Source organism: Salvelinus fontinalis, chromosome 27 (assembly GCF_029448725.1).
Source record: "Salvelinus fontinalis isolate EN_2023a chromosome 27, ASM2944872v1, whole genome shotgun sequence".
In the NCBI taxonomy this organism is placed as follows: Eukaryota; Metazoa; Chordata; class Actinopteri; order Salmoniformes; family Salmonidae; genus Salvelinus; species Salvelinus fontinalis.
The window spans coordinates 37,661,973-37,677,968 of NC_074691.1; the positions used below are offsets into that span (position 1 = coordinate 37,661,973).

The 15,996-nt window shown below is 44.3% G+C and overlaps 1 protein-coding gene across 3 annotated transcripts in view; it reads left to right on the forward strand.

Annotated features, from left to right (window-relative positions):
* rgs6 (regulator of G protein signaling 6) overlaps positions 1 to 15,996 on the forward strand; it is a 143,362-nt gene that overhangs the window by 87,224 nt on the left and 40,142 nt on the right. The window lies entirely within an intron of this gene.

Sequence of the window (15,996 nt, forward strand, 5' to 3'; positions counted from 1 at the left end):
TTCCCTATGGTCCCTGGGTAAAGTAGAGCACGATGGTCCCTGGTTAAAAGTAGTTCCCTATTGGTCCCTGGTTAAAAGTAGTTCCCTATTGCTCCTGGTTAAAAGTAGTTCCCTATTGGTCCCTGGTTAAAAGTAGTTCCCTATTGCTCCTGGTTAAAAGTAGTTCCCTATGGTCCCTGGTTAAAAGTAGTTCCCTATTGCTCCTGGTTAAAGGTAGTTCCCTATTGGTCCCTGGTTAAAAGTAGTTCCCTATTGGTCCCTGGTTAAAAGTAGTTCCCTATTGGTCCCTGGTTAAAAGTAGTTCCCTATTGGTCCCTGGTTAAAAGTAGAGCACTATGAAGGGAATGGCGTGCCATTTGGGATGCAATCTATAATCCATCTCTTCTTCTTGTGATTGTGGACAAGGACTCCTCTCTAGATCCTTCTCTACAGTTAGTCTGAAATGTTCTGTACTCCATGGTGTTACCAAGACTACACTGGAGTACAAGTAGATGTTGCAAATGTCTAGAAAAGTTTTTTTAATTTTAAAGTTATGGACACTGAGGGAATTGTCTTCCGTGTTTCTCAAGGTCATTGTTGCATTATCAGACCAATTAAACCAATTTAAGTGATGATTCCTGTCTTCTACTCCAGTGCCCACACAGATCCTTTAGAAGGATTGGCTCAGTGTTCAGCGATGCGTCACAGTAGCCCGAGAAGTCTGGGTAACTTCTATACCCCATGTGGCTCACTAACACGGTTAAAAAGTAGAAAATAAATCGGAAATATGGTATTAGGGTAATTCTGTTATTTCTATCTAAGTGGGTTCTTCACATTGTTATTGGATGAGCTGAGTCCCCCCCTCCTTACTATGTAAGCACTATAAATCCAATTAATAAATAAAAAAATCAACGAAGGGCCTTCTCTATTCTCTGATAGTATTTTGGTATTAGCGCTGTTGTTATTGGCTGTGTTGTTGGCCGTGTCATTGGCTGTGTTGTTGGCTGTGTTGTTGGCCGTGTTGTTGGCCGTGTCATTGGCTGTGTTGTTGGCCGTTTCATTGGCTGTGTTGTTGGCCGTGTCATTGGCTGTGTTGTTGGCCGTGTCATTGGCTGTGTTGTTGGCCGTTTCATTGGCTGTGTTGTTGGCCGTTTCATTGGCTGTGTTGTTGGCCGTGTCATTGGCTGTGTTGTTGGCCGTGTCATTGGCTGTGTTGTTGGCCGTTTCATTGGCTGTGTTGTTGGCCGTGTCATTGGCTGTGTTGTTGGCCGTGTCATTGGCTGTGTTGTTGGCCGTGTCATTGGCTGTGTTGTTTTATGCTATCCTTTGTTCAGGGTCCAACAGCTCCATGTAAACAGATGTGTTTCAGAGAAGAACCAGGTGTTGTCTGATGCTGAGAGCTCTGGTCCTGCCAACACTGCTAGGTGCCAACACTACTAGGTGCCAACACTACTAGGTGCCAACACTACTAGGTGCCAACACTACTAGGTGCCAACACTACTAGGTGCCAACACTACTGAGTGCGTTCAAAATGGCATCCTATTCCCTATATAGTGCACTACTTTCGACCAGAGCCGTACACACAGAGTGAGAGGCCTGCCAACTCTTCTGGGCGGCTGATACCGACTATCAGAGTCTGTTTGAGAAGCTTAGTCCTTTGAGCCAGCGGGAGGGGGAAGGGAGGGAGAAACCATTACTGAGGGCAATGCCCTGTCCTGAGTCTTACCAAAGTAGAGAGTGGATGGAGAAGATAGGAATGAAGAGAGGATAGGGAGGGAGGGAGAGAGAGAGTAAAGGAGTGATGTTACAGAGGGATATCCTTGGCTAGACTCCCTGTGTTGTGGTATTGCCTATGCCTCCTTCCCAAATGGCATTCTATTTCCTGGTCAAAGGTAGTGCACTATATAGGGAATACTAGGGGGCCATTTGGTACGCACGTTTAAATGGGGTTTGCCGCTGTGTTGTCAACGTGGTGGTATTGTGTGAGCGGCGGTGCCTATGTTGTCAACGTGGTGGTATTGTGTTGTCAACGTGATGGTATTGTGTTGTCAACGTGATGGTATTGTGTTGTCAACGTGATGGTATTGTGTTGTCAACGTGATGGTATTGTGTGAGTGGCGGTGCTTGTGTTGTCAACGTGGTGGTATTGTGTTGTCAACGTGGTGGTATTGTGTTGTCAACGTGGTGGTATTGTGTGAGTGGCGGTGCTTGTGTTGTCAACGTCGTGGTATTGTGTGAGCGGCGTGGCTTGTGTTGTCAACGTCGTGGTATTGTGTTGTCAACGTGGTGGTATTGTGTGAGCGGCGGTGCTTGTGTTGTCAACGTCATGGTATTGTGTTGTCAACGTGGTGGTATTGTGTTGTCAACGTGATGGTATTGTGTTGTCAACGTGGTGGTATTGTGTTGTCAACGTGATGGTATTGTGTTGTCAACGTGGTGGTATTGTGTTGTCAACGTGGTGGTATTGTGTTGTCAACGTGGTGGTATTGTGTTGTCAACGTGGTGGTATTGTGTTGTCAACGTGATGGTATTGTGTTGTCAACGTGGTGGTATTGTGTGAGCGGTGGTGCTTGTGTTGTCAACGTCGTGGTATTGTGTGAGCGGTGGTGCTTGTGTTGTCAACGTGGTGGTATTGTGTGAGCGGCAGTGCTTGTGTTGTCAACGTGGTGGTATTGTGTGAGCGGTGGTGCTTGTGTTGTCAACGTGGTGGTATTGTGTGAGCGGTGGTGCTTGTGTTGTCAACGTGGTGGTATTGTGTTGTCAACGTGGTGGTATTGTGTTGTCAACGTGGTGGTATTGTGTGAGTGGCGGTGCTTGTGTTGTCAACGTGGTGGTATTGTGTTGTCAACGTGGTGGTATTGTGTTGTCAACGTGGTGGTATTGTGTGAGTGGCGGTGCTTGTGTTGTCAACGTGGTGGTATTGTGTTGTCAACGTGGTGGTATTGTGTTGTCAACGTGGTGGTATTGTGTGAGTGGCGGTGCTTGTGTTGTCAACGTGATGGTATTGTGTTGTCAACGTGATGATATTGTGTTGTCAACGTGGTGGTATTGTGTGAGTGGCGGTGCTTGTGTTGTCAACGTGGTGGTATTGTGTGAGCAGCGGTGCTTGTGTTGTCAACGTGGTGGTATTGTGTTGTCAACGTGGTGGTATTGTGTGAGTGGCGGTGCTTGTGTTGTCAACGTCGTGGTATTGTGTGAGCAGCGGTGCTTGTGTTGTAGTGTCAGTGTCTAGGGGGATCTATGTGTGGTGGGGTACAGCTGGTCGCCTGTTGAGCTCCACAGGGCTGTGTCATTAGAGAACACTGAGATAACAGGGAACTAAATTGTTTAGGGAGGGAAATGGTGTCTCTGAGGTAAAGCACAGCAAGGGAAAGCGTATCAGCTCACTATCCTCTAACTCTGCCTACTAGGGAGTTCATACAAACTTTCATATCCTACCATTCTGATAGATTGGAGAATGGTAGAAAATGTGGTTGTACTGTTCAGAATTTGGTTGTTATTCCATTGGTTACCTCGAGGCAGATGCCCCAGGGGCAGAGTGGCCCACACTCATTGAATATGGCCCTTTTAAATGTTAAATGAGCAATCACTAGTAAAAACCTTTCTTGTGAATGACCTCATTACTGAGGGGCAAAGTTGATTGGATGTTTTTCACTGAGTCATGGCTGTCATCAGACTGTAGTGCCGATCTTATTGAAGCTTATCCCAGATTAGAGCTTTTCATAACCTATCAGAAAAGGGAAAGGGGGTTGGTGGGACAGCCTCTATTTTTACTAATGCTCTCAGAGGTAAGAACATTTCACTTGGCGACGTTGGGTCTTCTGAGCATCATGCTGTACTGTTTAAATGTCAGCCACCAGTGCTGGCCATAACCCTGTATAGGCCACCAAAGCAATGCCCCACTTTCTTTACTGATTTCTCTGAACTATTGTCTATTGTCCTTGAGAACTATGATAAACTCATTGTGTTGGGTGATTTTAATATTCATGTTGACAAGGTGACGGACTCCAAGGCCATTGAATTTATGAATCTTTTGAGCTCATTGGACTTCATCCAACATGTTACTGGGCCCACCCATAACCGTGGCCACACTCTGGACCTGGTTATTACCAAGGGGCTTTCTACTGGGCCCACCCATAACCACAACCATACTCTGGACCTGGTTATTACCAAGGGGCTTTCTACTGGGCCCACCCATAACCACAGCCATACTCTGGACCTGGTTATTACCAAGGGGCTTTCTACTGGGCCCACCCGTAACCACAGCCATTCTCTGGACCTGGTTATTACCAAGGGGCTTTCTACTGGGCCCACCCATAACCACAACCATACTCTAGACCTGGTTATTACCAAGGGGCTTTCTACTGGGCCCACCCGTAACCACAGCCATTCTCTGGACCTGGTTATTACCAAGGGGCTTTCTACTGGGCCCACCCATAACCACAACCATACTCTGGACCTGGTTATTACCAAGGGGCTTTCTACTGGGCCCACCCGTAACCACAGCCATACTCTGGACCTGGTTATTACCAAGGGGCTTTCTACTGGGACCACCCATAACCACAGCCATTCTCTGGACCTGGTTATTACCAAGGGGCTTTCTATTGATATATCCTCTATTGTTGATGTTGCTTTATCTGATCACCACTGTGGTTGTTTTACTACCTTGTTGCCTAAAGCACAGGGTAATACTGAACCCATTATTAAGAAACACTATCCTACCTCTGAAGTTGCTACACATTTTATTGGGTGTATGAACACTACACCATCACAGAAGGCAGAATTGCACAGGAGGCAGAAGGCAGCATTGCACAGGAGGCAGAAGGCAGCATTGCACAGGAGGCAGAAGGCAGCATTGCACAGGAGGCAGAAGGCAGAATTGCACAGGAGGCAGAAGGCAGAATTGCACAGGAGGCAGAAGGTAGCATTGCACAGGAGGCAGAAGGCAGAATTGCACAGGAGGCAGAAGGCAGCATTGCACAGGAGGCAGAAGGCAGCATTGCACAGGAGGCAGAAGGCAGCATTGCACAGGAGGCAGAAGGCAGCATTGCACAGGAGGCAGAAGGCAGAATTGCACAGGAGGCAGAAGGTAGCATTGCACAGGAGGCAGAAGGCAGAATTGCACAGGAGGCAGAAGGCAGCATTGCACAGGAGGCAGAAGGCAGCATTGCACAGGAGGCAGAAGGCAGCATTGCACAGGAGGCAGGAGGCAGCATTGCACAGGAGGCAGGAGGCAGCATTGCACAGGAGGCAGAAGGTAGCATTGCACAGGAGGCAGAAGGCAGAATTGCACAGGAGGCAGAAGGCAGAATTGCACAGGAGGCAGAAGGTAGCATTGCACAGGAGGCAGAAGGTAGCATTGCACAGGAGGCAGAAGGCAGAACTGCACAGGAGGCAGAAGGTAGCATTGCACAGGAGGCAGAAGGTAGCATTGCACAGGAGGCAGAAGGCAGAATTGCACAGGAGGCAGAAGGCAGAATTGCACAGGAGGCAGAAGGCAGAATTGCACAGGAGGCAGAAGGCAGAATTGCACAGGAGGCAGAAGGCAGAATTGCACAGGAGGCAGAAGGCAGAATTGCACAGGAGGCAGAAGGTAGCATTGCACAGGAGGCAGAAGGTAGCATTGCACAGGAGGCAGAAGGCAGAATTGCACAGGAGGCAGAAGGCAGAATTGCACAGGAGGCAGAAGGCAGAATTGCACAGGAGGCAGAAGGCAGAATTGCACAGGAGGCAGAAGGCAGAATTGCACAGGAGGCAGAAGGCAGAATTGCACAGGAGGCAGAAGGCAGAATTGCACAGGAGGCAGAAGGTAGCATTGCACAGGAGGCAGAAGGTATCATTGCACAGGAGGCAGAAGGCAGAACTGCACAGGAGGCAGAAGGCAGAACTGCACAGGAGGCAGAAGGCAGAATTGCACAGGAGGCAGAAGGCAGAATTGCACAGGAGGCAGAAGGCAGAATTGCACAGGAGGCAGAAGGCAGAATCGCCTTCCTCTTGTGAGGATTTTCTTGATAACTTTAAAAACCAAAGAAAGGCAACCATTGATGCCACAGCTTCAGTAGGGTTGAAAAAGGATACATACAAACAGAGAGGCTCTTGGGTAGGTCAGGAAACCAATCAATTAAAGAGACATTGCAGAAAGGCAGAGAGGAAGTGGAGAAAGTCAAAGTTACAGGTCTGTTATGATATTTTGAGAGAGCAACTTGGCATATATAACAAGGCATTTGGAAATGTCAGACGGGCTCATTTTTCTGTCTTGATCACTAATAATACGAGAGTGTTCTTCTCGGCCATTGATGGTCTGATAAATCCTACCAACACAAACCTACGTGAACTTTAAATGTGATGAGTTTGCGGCATATTTCAGAGATAAAATATCAATCATTAGGCTGGGTATCAGTCAAGACCTGATGAGAAGTTTGATACGTGCCTTAGCCTACCACGCAAAGGCACTAAGGAGTTATGTTCCCTGGTTGACACAGACATACTCAGGAAAGTGATATTACAAGCCTTCTACCATCATTCTTGATCCTATCCCCATCACCTTCTTCAAAACAGTTTTTAATTGCATATCTGAAGAAGTGCAATCTATTGTTAATCACTCCCTGTTTACAGGCATTTTGCACTAAAATCTGCTTTGGTGAAACCCCTTCTGAAGAAAAGTCATCTAGATTATTCAGCCAATCTACAACCTTCAATTCTTAAGCAAATTTCAAACAGCTAAATCATTTTTTTAAGTGCCATCTGTATTTTTTTTTAAATATTCCAATCTGTTTTTTTGTGCCCAGCATAGAGATATCCCAAGCAGTTCACTACACTCGCATGAACATCTGCTCATCATGTGTATGTGACAAATAACATTTGATTTGATTTAAAGTGGTAAATGCCAAACAACTCTCTGTCTTTGTACTCTTGAAATGAAGTGCTGCGTCTGACAATGTTGATCATGATGTCCTTCTGGACAGACTAGAGAAGTCGGTTTGGCCTCTCCGGTCCAGTTCTACATTGGTTTAGAACCTATTTAACCGGTCGAGAGTTTTTTGTCACCCTTGGTGAACATTACCCAGAGAAAATAGATATCGCATGTGGCGTTCCACAAGGTTTGATTTTGGGTCCGGTATTGTTAAGTTTATGTATTTTACCCCTTGGCAGCATTATCAGAAAGCAAGACATTTATGTTTACTTCTACGCAGACGATACACAACTTTACATTTCTGTGTCATCAGAGGATTTTAGCTCCACAGATAAATTATTAGACTGTATTAGTGATTTAAATAGTTGGATGGCTGACAATTTCCTCCAGCTAAATCAAGACAAGAGGTAATAAAGATAAAACACCAGGTTAAAAACCTTGGTGTCATTTTACATTCTCAACTCAATTGTGAATCACACTTTAGGAATGTGACCAAAATAGCTTTTTACCACCTGAGGAACATTGCCAAGGTGCGGCCGTTTCTCTCTCAGGCTGATACAAAGAGACTCATCCATGCTTTTATTACAAGCAGGCTTGACTAATGTGATGCTCTCCTGTCTGGTCTACCCAAGAAAGCCATTGGTCAACTGCAGAACATAATGCTGCAGCTCGGGTACTGACCAAGACCAGATGGAGAGGACACATTACATTGGTTTTAAAGTCTGTGACAAAGTCTGTGAGTTTTAGAATACATTTTAAGATTATTCTATTGGTTTTTAAATCAATCCACGATTGTGCACCCCAATACATATCAGACATGCTTTTAAGTTATGTACCCAGTAGATCCCTCAGGTCCTCTGGCCTTTTAACTGTCCCAAAGCCTAGGACCAAGAGGCATGGAGAGACAGCCTTTAGTTACTATGCCCCCCAGCCTCTGGAATAGCCAGAGAACCTGAGGGGGGACCAAGAGGCATGGAGAGACAGCCTTTAGTTACTATGCCCCCAGCCTCTGGAATAGCCTGCCAGAGAACCTGAGGGGGACCAAGAGGCATGGAGAGACATTCTTTAGTTATTATGCCCCCAGCCTCTGGAATAGCCAGAGAACCTGAGGGGGGCCCAAGAGGCATGGAGAGACAGCCTTTAGTTACTATGCCCCCCAGCCTCTGGAATAGCCTGCCAGAGAACCTGAGGGGGGACCGAGAGGCATGGAGAGAGAGCCTTTAGTTACTATGCCCCCAGCCTCTGGAATAGCCAGAGAACCTGAGGGGGACCAAGAGGCATGGAGAGACAGCCTTTAGTTATTATGCCCCCAGCCTCTGGAATAGCCAGAGAACCTGAGGGGGGCCAAGAGGCATGGAGAGACAGCCTTTAGTTACTATGCCCCCAGCCTCTGGAATAGCCTGGCAGATAACTTGAGGGAAGCAAAAACTGTGGACATATTTCAAACAGATCTTAAAACAACTTTTTAGCGTTACTTTTCCTTAGAGTTATTTTTTTTGTCTTTCAGTTTTTATTGTTATTCTTTTGTTTTTTATCCTCTTATGTTTGTTGTGTAGCAAATATTTGTTTTTATTTTTATTTTTATTTTTTTATTTTATTTTTTTTATTTTTTTTTATGTGATGCATTACGTTGCATTCATGTCTGAAATGTGCTATATAAATAAAGTTTGATTTTGATTAGAGTGGAGTACATATTCTCATTGTCTCACTGGTCCTATCCTACGAGAAAGGGAATGTCCTGCGCTGTACTGTTCGCTGTATCCAGGTCTCTGTAGCTAGCTAGCTCGTCTTTGTGGACAGGCAGTCGTTATTACAACACTAGATGTTGACCATCAATGTGTGTTTAACCTCGTTACTTTGACACATATCCAATTGAATTGGAAGATTTCAGATACTAAGTGAACACGTCTGCTAAGCACAGTGTCTGAAACATCCTCGATTCCCCATCAGTGTCTAATCCCTCACATTTAAAAAATAAATAAAATAATAATTATATACTGTATATTTAGTTTATTTAACTAGGCAAGACAGTTAAGAACAAATTCTTATTTACAATGACGGCAAACACTAATCTGAACGACGCTGGGCGAATTGTGCGCCGCCCTATGGGACTCCCAATCACGGCCGGTTGTGATACAGCCTGGAATCGAACCAGGGTGTCTGTAGTGACGCCTCTAGCACTGTCGATGCAGTGCCTTAGAACGCTGCGCCACCCAGGAGCCACTAGATGACCTTCAGAAGCCTGGGGAGCGGTAGGCTTCTCCACGTTGTTAATTATGAAGCATTACCCTGATCCTTAGTGGAGAGCATGACATCACAGGGGTCAGGGGTGAGGGTGTTAACACCCATACTCTTATGATTCAATAGGTTTGATAATGATGATAAAGCTAACAGATTTGACCTTTAGAAGGTTCATGAAGCTAACAGATTTGACCTTTAGAAGGATGATGAAGCTAACAGATTTGACCTTTAGGTTGATGAAGCTAACAGATTTGACCTTTAGGTTGATAAAGCTAACAGATTTGACCTTTAGAAGGATGATGAAGCTAACAGATTTGACCTTTAGGTTGATAAAGCTAACAGATTTGACCTTTAGAAGGTTGATAAAGCTAACAGATTTGACCTTTAGAAGGTTGATGAAGCTAACAGATTTGACCTTTAGGTTGATAAGCTAACAGATTTGACCTTTAGAAGGTTGATAAAGCTAACAGATTTGACCTTTAGAAGGTTGATGAAGCTAACAGATTTGACCTTTAGGTTGATAAAGCTAACAGATTTGACCTTTAGAAGGATGATGAAGCTAACAGATTTGACCTTTAGGTTGATAAAGCTAACAGATTTGACCTTTAGAAGGATGATGAAGCTAACAGATTTGACCTTTAGAAGGTTGATAAAGCTAACAGATTTGACCTTTAGAAGGTTGATAAAGCTAACAGATTTGACCTTTAGAAGGTTGATGAAGCTAACAGATTTGACCTTTAGAAGGTTGATGAAGCTAACAGATTTGACCTTTAGAAGGATGATAAAGCTAACAGATTTGACCTTTAGAAGGTTGCTATAGTAACTATGATACAGGAATCCTCACTGTTATGAGGGCTGAAGAAGAAATGTAATCTACTGAAGTCGCCATTGGATTAATATGGAATGATTCATTAGACTTTCCACAGTAATAGTAATATGCTCACGGACAATAAATACTTAAAATAACTTTTTAATTCCCTGCAAATATACTTAATGAACTTGCCAATGAACTTCTCATTCTACACTTTCATAGGTGTTTGCTATTTTCATTTTGAGACATTGCTATGTTCACTGTCAAGTCAACACTGTAGGGCAGGCAGAGAGCTACAAAAGGGACTCTGCACTGTTTGTGTTGGTGAGTATCATTTGCAGCTGCCACAGACACCTCTCTCTGTCATCTCTCTCAGCATACAGGCTGCTCTCAAACAAACTGCAATATTTAGACGTTTATCCCAGTCAATGACACATTAAAACATTTTATTTTAATCAGAGAGAGAGAGAGAGATTACCAGGAACTACTTGATTCTCCAATTACATTGGATGAGCTACAAGACAAAATACAAACCCTCCAACCCCAAAAGAGGCCTGTGGTGTTGATGGTATACTAAATGAAATGATAAAATATACCACAAATTCAAATGGGCTATTCTTAAACTCTTCAACATTATCCTCAGCTCTGGCATCTTCCCCAATATGTGGTACCAAGGCCTGATCACCCCAATCTACAAAAGTGGAGACAAATTTGACCCCAATAATTACAGTGGAATCTCAGAAGTATCATTAATAGCAGTCCAATATTTCTCAGGGAAAACATTGTCCTGAGCAAATGTCAATTTGGCTTCTTACCAAAATACCGTACAACAGACCACACACAGTACACACCCTTATTGACAAACAAACCAAACAAAACAAAACTAAAGCCCTCTCATGCTTTGTTAATTTAAAAAAAGATTTGGACTCAGTTTGGCATGAGGGTCTGCTATACAAATCGATGGAAAGCGGTGTTGTGGGGAAAACATATGGACATTATAAAATCAATGTACACAAACAACAGGTGTGCAGTTAAAATGGTCAATAAACACAGATTTCTTTCCGCAGAGACTGGGAACAGTCTGCAGCACTCTACTGGCCTCACATGTCTACTGTTTGCAGATGGTCTGGTGAGGTCTGCGGTCCACTCACTAGCCAATAATTCACAAAATGGGACAAACATGAAACAATATATGTTGTGCACAACGCAAAACCCCAAACAATGCATGTAGAGCAGAATTAGACCGATACCCGCTCGTTATCTACATCCTGAAAAGAGCTGTTCAATTCTACAACCACCTGAAAGGGAAGTGATGCCCACACATTCCACCACAAAGCCCTCACCTACAGAGAGATGAACCTGGAGAAGAGACCCCTCAGAGCCCTCACCTACAGAGAGATGAACCTGGAGAAGAGACCTCAGTCCTCACCTACAGAGAGATGAACCTGGAGAAGAGTCCCCTCAGAGCCCTCACCTACAGAGAGATGAACCTGGAGAAGAGACCTCAGTCCTCACCTACAGAGAGATGAACCTGGAGAAGAGTCCCCTCAGAGCCCTCACCTACAGAGAGATGAACCTGGAGAAGAGACCTCTCAGTCCTCACCTACAGAGAGATGAACCTGGAGAAGAGTCCCCTCAGAGCCCTCACCTACAGAGAGATGAACCTGGAGAAGAGACCCCTCAGAGCCCTCACTTACAGAGAGATGAACCTGGAGAAGAGTCCCCTCAGAGCCCTCACCTACAGAGAGATGAACCTGGAGAAGAGACCTCTCAGTCCTCACCTACAGAGAGATGAACCTGGAGAAGAGTCCCCTCAGAGCCCTCACCTACAGAGAGATGAACCTGGAGAAGAGTCCCCTCAGAGCCCTCGCCTACAGAGAGATGAACCTGGAGAAGAGTCCCCTCAGAGCCCTCACCTACAGAGAGATGAACCTGGAGAAGAGTCCCCTCAGAGCCCTCACCTACAGAGAGATGAACCTGGAGAAGAGTCCCCTCAGAGCCCTCACCTACAGACAGATGAACCTGGAGAAGAGTCTTCTCAGCCAGCTGCGGAACACCTGCGGAGGGTGGAACTCCTCGTTGCGGTTCCGCTCCTTGTTCTAGAATCTATTGATCTCTTAACATGTATGGACCCAGAACTTAATCGAGCAGCTAACCAATTACTTTAGTTCTGGGATAACCGAGACGTCCCAGCGTGACACTATATAAAACACACTGCCAGTCCCCTTGGGTGTACGCTTTGATTGGTCAGTCAGAAAATTATAACATTTTTTTGTAACTTCTCTGAGTCTTTATTGGTTGGCTGAAAGCTGTTTCTGGGCAGGTTGGGGCTTGACGCATCAGAGTTGCGGGTTTGACAACATGCTGAATAAATTGAACTCTAAGTTAACTCTAACTCCCTTTGGATAAAAATGGTCTGCTAAATGACCGTGTGATTATTATACTTCCGATGCGTCTGGTTCCTGAAGCTGCATTGAACTCTCAGTTGCTAAATAAAACATCTCCTTAAAGGGTAAATTGGCAGTTTAAAACCGTAACATTGTTTTTGGTAAACAACTGAGGGATGGGGAACTTCAATGGGGAGGGATGGGGAACTTTAATGGGGAGGGATGGGGAACTTTAATGGGGAGGGATGGGGAACTTTAATGGGGAGGGATGGGGAACTTTAATGGGGAGGGATGGGGAACTTCAATGGGGAGGGATGGGGAACTTTAATGGGGAGGGATGGGGAACTTTAATGGGGAGGGATGGGGAACTTTAATGGGGAGGGATGGGGAACTTCAATGGGGAGGAATGGGGAACTTCAATGGGGAGGGATGGGGAACTTCAATGGGGAGGGATGGGGAACTTCAATGGGGAGGGATGGGAAACTTTAACCACTCTCAGATTCATAGAATAAGCTATGGATGCAATGACTGATCCTCCAACATATAAAGAGTACTGATATAACCATGTATTAAGGCTATTACAATGTTTACAAACAATGGTATACAACTTATAATTTGGCTTCTGATGGGATACGACTGTTTAATCTCAGCTCATGAGGCATTTATAAGTTATATTCATCAAGAATTGATGGGAATATATAATTAAATTAAAAGTAAAAATAAATAAATAATAAAAAAGTATGTGCCAATTGCAGATTTCCCCATTTAATGGCCATGTGATTATTGTATGATTCTGGACTGGTATGATTCCCCAGGGCAGGTGTACAGAGAGGCTACTGCTGAGTCCCAAACGGCATTCTATTCCCTACATAGAGTACTAAAGTAGTACACTATATAGGGAATAGGGATTCCATTTGGGACGCAGCCTACATAGGCTGTTGGTCCTCTGAGGCTCGGAGGGCCCTGCTGGAGACTCCACTTTCAGGAAGGCCAAAAAAGATCATCAAGGACAACAACCACCCGAGCCACGGCCTGTTCACCCCGCTATCATCCAGAAGGCGAGGTCAGTACAGGTGCATCAAAGCTGGGACCGAGAGACTGAAAAACAGCTTCTATCTCAAGGCCATCAGACTGCTAAACAGCCATCACTAACTCAGAGAGGCTGCTGCCTATGTTGAGACCCAATCACTGGCCACTTTAATAAATGGATCACTAGTCACTTTAAACAATGCCACTTTAAATAATTCCACTTTAATAATGTTTACATATCTTACATTACTCATATCACATGTATATACTGTATTTTATACCATATATTGCACCTTGCCTATGCCGCTCGGCCATTGCTCATCCATATATTTATATGTACAGTTGAAGTCGGAAGTTTACATACACTTAGGTTGGTGTCATTAAAACTCGTTTTTCAACCACTCCACAAATGTCTTGTTAACAAACTATAGTTTTGGCAAGTCGGTTAGGACATCTACTTTGTGCATGACACAAGTAGTTTTTCCAACAATTGTTTACAGACACATTATTTCACTCTATCACAATTCCAGTGGGTCAGAAGTTTACATACACTAAATTGACTGTGCCTTTAAACAGCTTGGAAAATTCCAGAAAATTATGTCATGGCTTTAGAATCTTCTGATAGGCTAATTGACATCATTTCAGTCAATTGATGGTGTACCTGTGGATGTATTTCAAGGCCTACCTTCTAACTCAGTGCCTCTTTGCTTGACAACATGGGAAAATCTAAAGAAATCAGCCAAGACCTCAGAAAAAAAATGTAGACCTCCACAAGTCTGGTTCATCCTTGGGAGCAAGCAACAAACACCTGAAAGTACCAAATCGAAACAAAGTTTATTTGTCACGTGCACTGAATACAACAGGTGTAGACCTTACAGTGAAATGCTTACATACAGGCTCTGACCAATAGTGCAAAAAAGGTATTAGGTGAACAATAGGTAAGTAAAGAAATAGAACAACAGTAAAAAGACAGGCTATAAAAGTAGCGAGGCTATAAAAGTAGCGAGGCTACATACAGACAGTGGTTAGTCGGGCTGATTGAGGTAGTATGTACATGTAGATATAGTGACTATGCATATATGATGAACAGAGAGTAGCAGTAGCGTAAAAGAGGGGTTGACGGGTGGTGGGTTTGACACAATGCAGATAGCCCGGTTAGCCAATGTGCAGGAGCACTGGTTGGTCGGCCCAATTGAGGTAGTATGTACATGAATATATAGTTAAAATGACTTTACATGTATGATAAACAGAGAGTAGCAGCAGCGTAAAAAGAGGGGTTGGGAGGGGGCACACAATGCAAATAGTCCGGATAGACATTTTATTACCTGTTCAGGAGTCTTATGGCTTGGGGTAAAAACTGTTGAGAAGCCTTTTTGTCCTAGACTTGGCACTCCGTACCGCTTGACATGCGGTAGTAGAGAGAACAGTTTATGACTGGGGTGGCTGGGGTCTTTGACAATCTGTAGGGCCTTCCACTGACACCGCCTGGTGTAGAGGTCCTGGATGGCAGGCAGCTTAGCCACAGTGATGTACTAGGCCATACACACTACCCTCTGTAGTGCCTTGCGGTCGGAGGCCGAGCAGTTGCCATACCAGGCAGTGATGCATCCAGTCAGGATGCTCTCGATGTTGCAGCTGTAGAACCTTTTGAGGATCTCAGGACCCATGCCAAATCTTTTTAATTTCCTGAGGGAGAATAGGCTTTGTCGTGCCCTCTTCACGACTGTCTTGGTGTGTTTGGACCATGGTAGTTTGTTGGTGATGTGGACACCAAGGAACTTGAAGCTCTCAACCTGCTCCACTGCAGCCCCGTCGATGAGAATGGGGACGTGCTCGGTCCTCCTTTTCCTGTAGTCCACAATCATCTCCTTAGTCTTGGTTACGTTGAGGTATTTTTTATTTTATTTATTTATTTAACCTTTATTTAACCAGGTAGGCAAATTGAGAACACGTTCTCATTTACAATTGCGACCTGGCCAAGATAAAGCAAAGCAGTTCGACACATACAACAACACATAGTTACACATGGAGTAAAAACAAACATATAGTCAATAATACAGTGAAAAAAAATAAGTCTATATACAATGTGAGCAAGTGAGGTGAGATAAGGGAGGTGAAGGCAAACAGATATATGTATAAATAAATAAAATATAAAAAGGCCATGGAGGCGAAGTGAGTACAACACAGCAAGTAAAATAAAAACTAAAAAACACTGGAATGGTTGGTTTGCATTGAAAGAAAGTGCAAAGTAGAGACAGAAATAATGGGGTGCAAAGGAGCAAAATAAATTAATAAATAAATACAGTAGGTAAAGAGGTAGTTGTTTGGGCTAAATTGTAGATGGGTTATGTACAGGTGCAGTAATCTATGAGCTGCTCTGACAGCTGGTGCTTAAAGCTAGTGAGGGAGGTATAGGTTGTTCATCTGTACAAAAAATAGTACGCAAGTATAAACACCATGGGACCACACAGCCGTCATACCGCTCAAGAAGGAGACGTGTTCTGTCTCCTAAAGATGAACATACGAAAAGTACAAAACATTCCCAGAACAACAGCAAAGGACTTTGTGAAAAGGCTGGAGGAAACAGGTACAAAAATATCTATATCCACAGTAAAACGAGTCCTATATCGACATAA